Source organism: Aulostomus chinensis, chromosome 22 (assembly GCF_037954235.1).
Source record: "Aulostomus chinensis isolate RoL2024-O1b breed Wild chromosome 22, RoL_Achi_v1.0, whole genome shotgun sequence".
Taxonomy (NCBI): domain Eukaryota; kingdom Metazoa; phylum Chordata; class Actinopteri; order Syngnathiformes; family Aulostomidae; genus Aulostomus; species Aulostomus chinensis.
The window spans coordinates 18,812,887-18,820,000 of record NC_141341.1 but is presented as its reverse complement, the minus strand read 5'-3'; the positions used below and the strand labels follow the sequence as shown (position 1 = coordinate 18,820,000).

General features: G+C 42.7%; 1 protein-coding gene across 5 annotated transcripts in view; it reads right to left on the bottom strand.

Annotated features, from left to right (window-relative positions):
• phactr4a (phosphatase and actin regulator 4a) overlaps positions 1 to 3,088 on the bottom strand; it is a 46,416-nt gene extending 43,328 nt beyond the window's left edge. For 2 of the 5 annotated variants that reach the window (XM_086194339.1, XM_086194338.1), the window contains exon 1: positions 2,756 to 3,085. The gene's annotated coding sequence lies outside the window, so the exon portion shown is untranslated. Of the gene's footprint in view, positions 1 to 2,755 lie in introns of all 5 variants that reach the window. The other 3 variants (XM_086194336.1, XM_086194340.1, XM_086194337.1) reach the window with 2 other exon arrangements.
• Between the last annotated feature and the right edge of the window lie 4,026 nt (positions 3,089 to 7,114).

Genomic DNA, 7,114 nt, shown 5'->3' with positions numbered 1-7,114 from the left:
CTCAAATGCAGTCAGGCCTGGATACAGCTACAGAATAACTATTGACTCCTCCAGTGCTCAAGGCAAGGAAACTGATGTAGTATAACATTATTGCTTCTACAAGCTGCAGCTAACAATAACCCGTGACTTTCACTCAGCTTGCCGGCTCATTTGTAGCATATTATATATATATATTATATATATTAGCTTGCGCAGCCTCATAATCACCCTCAATCCTCAGCAAAAGGTTGTTGTTGTTTTTTTTAATTTCCCAACTATACTTGGCAAATACCAGATGGAAAAATTAATGGAAGGAAAAGCTTAGCAAACACAAAATTAACAGACTACCAAGTGTATTAGACTTATGGACTTCAACAGGGGAAATGAGACACTACAGGCCAATCACCTGTCTGTGCTTAACATGGACGCTCTTGTCAAGTATCATAGAGACTGAGATGAATAGGCACATGACCCAATACATGAGCAGGGCCCAGAGAGGACCTGACAATACCAGTGGCGCCAATCTACAGCTACTGGTCAATAGAGCACTCACCCAAGACTGCAAGGCCGGACAAACCAACCTGTCTCTAGCCTGGATTGACAACAACAAAGCCTACGACTCAACGCCACATACATGGATACTGGAGTGCTTGGAAATGGACAATATTGACGGGATGCTAAGAGCCTTCATTAAGAACTCAATGGGGCTATGGAAAACAACCCTGGAGGCCAACTCAAGGCCAACAGCACAAGACATAACCAACATAACCAAGCTGATGCTACCCCTGCTGCTGCTCTGCATGTGCCTGAACCCCCTCAGCAAGATCATAGCTAAGAGTGGCCCTGGGTCCTTTGCCTGAGTTTGTTGTTGTTGTTGTTTGTTGCTGTGTGTCATTTGCTTTGCATTTCAGTTCCTCCCTGGCAAGAACAGGATATTGGAGACGGTGAGCCACTGACTCTGGTGCTCTCTACATAACATGCCCCTACCCGTAGCCCAAGCTCCCTCTTCCAATGGCACCATATCACTTTACCCTAGCTCTCTAATTTGCATATAGTTGTTTTAATCCCTAGTTAATTTGCCCGCATCTTAACCTGGAAAAAAAAACCCAAAAAAACAAAAAACAACAGTTCAAATGAACTGACTTATTTTAAGGCTTCCATTCCACTTATTAATTTAAAATGTCTCTATTGCAATAAATTCTTGTTGATAGAGTCAATCCCTCTCGTGTTTCCCTTTGTTGTTTTGGCCTCAGAGCTGAGTCATAACAAGATATATAACCTGACAATCTCTGCAGTTAGGTGAGGTAAAAAAGTGGGTACAGCCATACTGGAGTCAGCAAAACAACATTGTTTTGCTGACTCCAATTTTTCTCACTCATTTTGTTAGTCCTGTTGATGACATTTCACTTGATTATTTTCCTACTGCATAATCATTCCAAGATTTCAGCAGTGCTATTGTACTGCCATGTATTGTTTTTTTGGCAGCTGATACCAGAACTTTTTTCTTTTTGTAGTCCAAAATATTTCGTTATTAAATCTGTCTACTGTAAAAAAAAAAAAAAAAAAAAAAACAACAACTAAAAAAAACCCCAATCAGTGTGTTACTGACAGGCAAATCTGCCACAAGTTCTATGACTGTTGGTCACTGTCATTGTGAGTTTTTAATGAGAATGCAGACACATCCCTGTATACATTTTGTATTTTACGGCCGTGAATCTTGGATCAGACCTTTGGGGTTGCTCTGCTTTGATGAGAACATTACATACAAACATATATATTCTATTCATGCATCCTGCATGATATTAATATCAGTAAATGAAACTATTGTTCAATACATATATGAGCTCAAACCCCCAAAATTAATTGCTCTGTTCAAGGTTGGAAGCACATGAAGAAACTCAACACGGCGGCGAGAAAAAAAACCACCCACAAGTTTTGGCCGTGTATTTGCTGCATGACTCGATAGTGCTGAGGTCTGATGCTACAGACAGACGCCATTGCAATCTTCATCCAGAACAAATTCAATGAGCTGCAGCCCCTTTTATTTCTTTCTCTTTGAAAAGTCTGTCATATTGTACAGGGTGTATTGTTGCTCTCCATCAACACTGACAGCACTGGGTACCTGTTGGAACAAGTTGACGGGCCTGTGATTGGAATGCAGTGAAATGCCAGAGAGGAAGTCAATAACACCTGAAGCCCGATTCTTGTCATTGCCGTGTATCATCAGGCAACAACAGTATTGTAAGGTCCAAGTAAGACATTTAACAAAAATGACAATTCAATTAAAAAGCAAAATGTTTATAAAAAAAAAGAAGCACCGAATAAGAACATGTTTTGTTTTGTTTCTTTCTATGTTTCTTTTTTTTTCCACGTTAGCAGTACTTGGGATGGCTTACTAAGGACAACATCGCCAAACAAAACCAGGTTGTCAGTTGGGCACTGCCAGTCATTGTATAACACATCAATACTGACGAGTCATCAACAGCGTCGAATCAGAATGAACACAGGCAGTAGAAGTGACGCGCTGTCACACGGTTTAAACGCCTTTAGATGTATTGTTTTTCCAGTACCACACTTTGACCAATGCGAGGGTCATACAACAAAGTAGCATACACAGTATCAACTCAACACTCCTCCGTAGCCACTGCAGGCTAAAATAACTTGAGGACAGCAACAGGTGGCTACGGTATTACTGTAGCGTTAGCTTTGTTAGCTCACTTAAAATACACTAGTTTCGTCACAATATGAGGAGGAACGTCGACTCACGTCTACTCACCTTTCAGGAACCGTTCAATTTTGATGTTGTGGAAATATATCCCGTGATCTCCTTGACCCTTGATTACTTATGACACTGTCGCTGCTGTCCAACGCAGGGAGATTGCAATGCGGAACTAGTTTCGCCAGTCACCTTTTGTCCTGAATTAAGTCAGAAACATTTAATGTTACGTTCCAAAACGGACGAATCAATACGGTGTAAAAACATCTGATATCTCCTACAAATGCGGTTACACTGTCGTCTTTAAAACCTATTTTGTGAACACTTCAAAAAAAATGTACAATCGTACTTTGCACAGAGAGATTACGCACTGTTGCGCATGCGCAATTTTGACAGTTTGGCAGTTGTGGCTACTCCCCCACCTGGAGGGCGAAGAACATGCCACCAGAGTGCCGCTCATCGCCAACGACCACCTCCTGGAACCACGTGATCAAATACGCAGGCTGGATCTTCAGAGTCCCATACTCTCTTATCTCCTATTCCTAGCCCAACGGAAAGCATCATGATGTCAAATTAAGTGGAGAGGAAAATTTAAGATGGAACAGGAAAAGACTGCAAAGGTGCTGGGGGAATCCAAAGACACTTTCACTTAGCAACGACAAACCAGCTGCATATTTCTTTGTGTACCTATTCTGATATATCTTATGTCAAGGTTTTTTTCAAACCAACAGGGTGACAAAATTCTTTTCAGACATGAGGCAATTATTCACTATGAGTTGCAATATGCATCAGCAGATGACCTTGTGAGCTTCTGTGTGATAAGGCCATCTATGGCTCACACTGTATTAATCATTTCATATTATAAAACAAAAAATAAACACTGAGGTTATTGGAAATAAAATGCAAGTTCGCTGAGAAATGATGAATACTGTCATAATATTCAACAAAATAATTTAATAATTTAAGACATTAAAATTGACATTACATTGGGAACATCATTGTAGAATAGCAGGACTTAAAATTCTTTATCAGAAAGCACTAAATAGCTTTATTTAAAAAAAAAATGAAAGAGAAAAGAAACATCCAGCCAACACATAGAGACAGACACCCATTCACACTCACATTCACACCTACGGTCAATTTAGAGTATCAATCAGCCTCGTCCCCTCTTGATGTCTTTGGACTGTGGGAGGAAGCTGGAGTACCAGAGAGAACCCAGCAGGAACAGGGAGAACATGGAGACTCACACAGAAAGATCCCGTGCCCGAGCCAGGATTCGAACCCAGAATGTTCTTATCTTGCTGTGAGGCAACGGTGCTGACCATTGCACCACCGTGCCACCAAGATATGACACAAATGTCGTTAAATAACTTTTGTTACTTCATGGGATGCCAAAGTTGGAAGAGGGAGATAAAGACAGAATTTATACGTCGCTTGCAGTCCAAGTTGAGTGAAATGTATGAAGTGACTTAAGGAGGGATGATAAATGGGGACAGTACAAAGCCTCAATAATGAAGAGGGTTAAATGCTATTCTTGGACTTTTACAAATCAGTTGACTGTGAAATATGCATTTATTGCAGAGACACTGAGACACTTTGGATTTGATCACAGGTTACTTGCTTTCGTCATTATGTTCCATACAGACATCAACAGTTGAGTTTCCCACTCAGGGACATACCCAGATTCTAGGTAAAAACAGGTATCAGGCAGGGATACAGTATTTAACCTCTTTTGTTGATTGCAGTCACAGAACTACGAGCTATGAACGTGAAAAAAAATTCCAACAGTGAAGGATTGGATACTGGCGACCTGTCCAGGATGAACCCCGCCTCTCGCCCGTTGACGCTGGGATAGGCTCCACCCCCCCGCGATCCTTAATGTAGGAATAAGCGGAAGACAATGGATGGAAGGATGGATGGAAGGATTGGATATAAACAATGACAATCTTATAATAGGTTAGTCTGCTGACAATGATAAAAACAAACAAACAAATTCCTCTCATCGTAGAAACAATAGAAATTTTCTCTCAAGTTAGAAGATAATTGTTATATTTATAAAATAAATGGAGAGACAACCGAACATTGGTTTTATTCCTTCTCACTTCTATTCATACGTTCCCCTCTGGAAAATATGTCTGTCCTTATTCCACAAGGCACTGAGACGAGCCTCTGACAAATCCATTTCATATTGTTTTATAACCACAATAAGTGTTATAATAACAAAGTGGTGGTGGGTTTTTTTTTATATGGCAGGGAAAGCATTGTTTTGTTTGAAAAAGCTGCTGTAAAGAGAATAACATTGATTATTGCCATGTCCACCTCTGTGTATGGCAATTCTCAGGACCCATGTACAGTTTAATGGATTCAACCACAAGTGGCTGAAATGAAGATACAGTATGTGGACTTGGAGCCACGGACAGAGGTTGTCGCATTTCATCAGAATTCATGGAAAGCTTTACCCAATAAAATGGCTTCCAAAATCCATAACCATAGACATCTTTTCCTCCAAAAAATATTCATATAGACGTAATCTTGTCGTACAAAAATACTGAATTCATATTATATATGATCATCATTGTAACATTGTTACCATTGTAACTCTTTGAAGCCTTCCAGTCTGGATTCAGGGAACACCCTAGCACTGAACCAGCACTGGTCAGAGTCTCTACTGATCTTCTTACAGCTTCAGACAGAGGTCTCGTCTCTGTACTTTTGGACCTCAGTGCTGCATTTGACACCATCGACCACAGCATCCTGCTACAGAGACTAGACCATGACATTGGGATTAAAGGAACTGCCCTAAAATGGTTTAAGTCCTACTTATCTGACAGGTTTCAGTTTGTTAATGTTAATAATGACCATTCAGAGTACAGCAGAGTTACATATGGTGTACCACAGGGTTCAGTTTTAGGACCGATTCTCTTCCCTCTTTACATGCTCCCATTAGGTGACATAATCCGGAAGCACTCGATCAACTTCCACTGTTATGAGGACGACACACAACTTTACTGGTCGATGGAGCCAGACGACACAAGCCAGTTTACTAATCTGCAAGACTGCCTGAAAGACATTAAATCCTGGATGTCCTCTAACTTCTTAATGCTAAATTCAGATCAAACTGAGGTCATCATGTTTGGACCTAAACACCTCAGGGACACCTCTCTAACCAGATCTCTACTCTAGATGGCATCACCCTGACCCAGAGGACAACTGCAAGGAACCTTGGAGTCATTTTTGACCAGGACCTTTCCTTCAGCTCCCACATAAAGCATGTGACCAGGACCGCCTTCTTCCATCTGCGAAGTATCGCTAAGATTAGGAATATCCTTTCCCAGAGTGATGCTGAGAAACTGGTGCATGCATTTATCACTTCTAGGCTGGACCACTGCAACTCTCTCTTGTCAGGATGTCCCAGCAACTCTCTAAAGAGTCTCCAGCTGGTCCAGAATGTTACAGCCAGGGTTCTGACAGAAGTTAAGAAGAGAGAACACATCTCTCCCACTTTAGCTTCTCTCCTTCCTGTAGGATCCAGAATCCACTTCAAAATCCTTCTGCTGACTTATCAGGCTCTCAGTGATGAAGCCCCATCCTATTTAAAAAACTCATTAGTCCCTACTGTCCCACCAGAGCACTCCGCTCCCAGAATGCAGGTCTGTTAGTGATTCCCAGTATCTCTAAAAACAGACTGGGAGGTAGAGCCTTCAGGTACCGGTTCCTCTACTGTGGAACCAGCATCTCTCCATGAGTCAGAGAGGCAGACACTCTGACTACTTTTAAGTCCAGGCTTAAGACCTTCCTTTATGACAGAGCCTTCAGTCAGGACTGGTTCAGGTAGCTCTGAACCATTGATAGCTATGCTGCTACAGGCTTAGACTGCTGGGGGACACATCAGGTTACATGGAGCCCTTCCCTCCTCTCCTCTCCTCTCCTCTCCCCCTCTCTCCTCCTCTCCTCTCCCCTCCTCCCTCCTCCTCTCCTCTCCTCTCCTCTCTCCTCCTCTCCTCCCCGCATATTTTGGAACTGTCATTACCATTACTTGTTGCACTTTGTAGTTTGGCCTTGGTGTCTCGCAGTCTCTCTGTGTTTCCACAGATCCACCAGAGCCCCAACCGCCGCCTGCATCGCCCCCCATCCCTTATTCCCCACTGTTACACTGGCCTGCACTCCCCTCCCATGAACCAGTCTACCATCCAGTCCCCCATCAAGCTGGCTCGCTCTCCCTGCCTCCCCTCCCATGAACCAGTCTACCATCCAGTCCCCATCAAGCTGGCTTGCTCTCCCTGCCTCCCCTCCCATGAACCAGTCTACCATCCAGTCCCCCATCAAGCTGGCTCGCTCTCCCTGCCTCCCCTCCCATGAACCAGTCTACCATCCAGTCCCCCATCAAGCTGGCTTGCTCTCCCTGCCTCCCCTCCCATG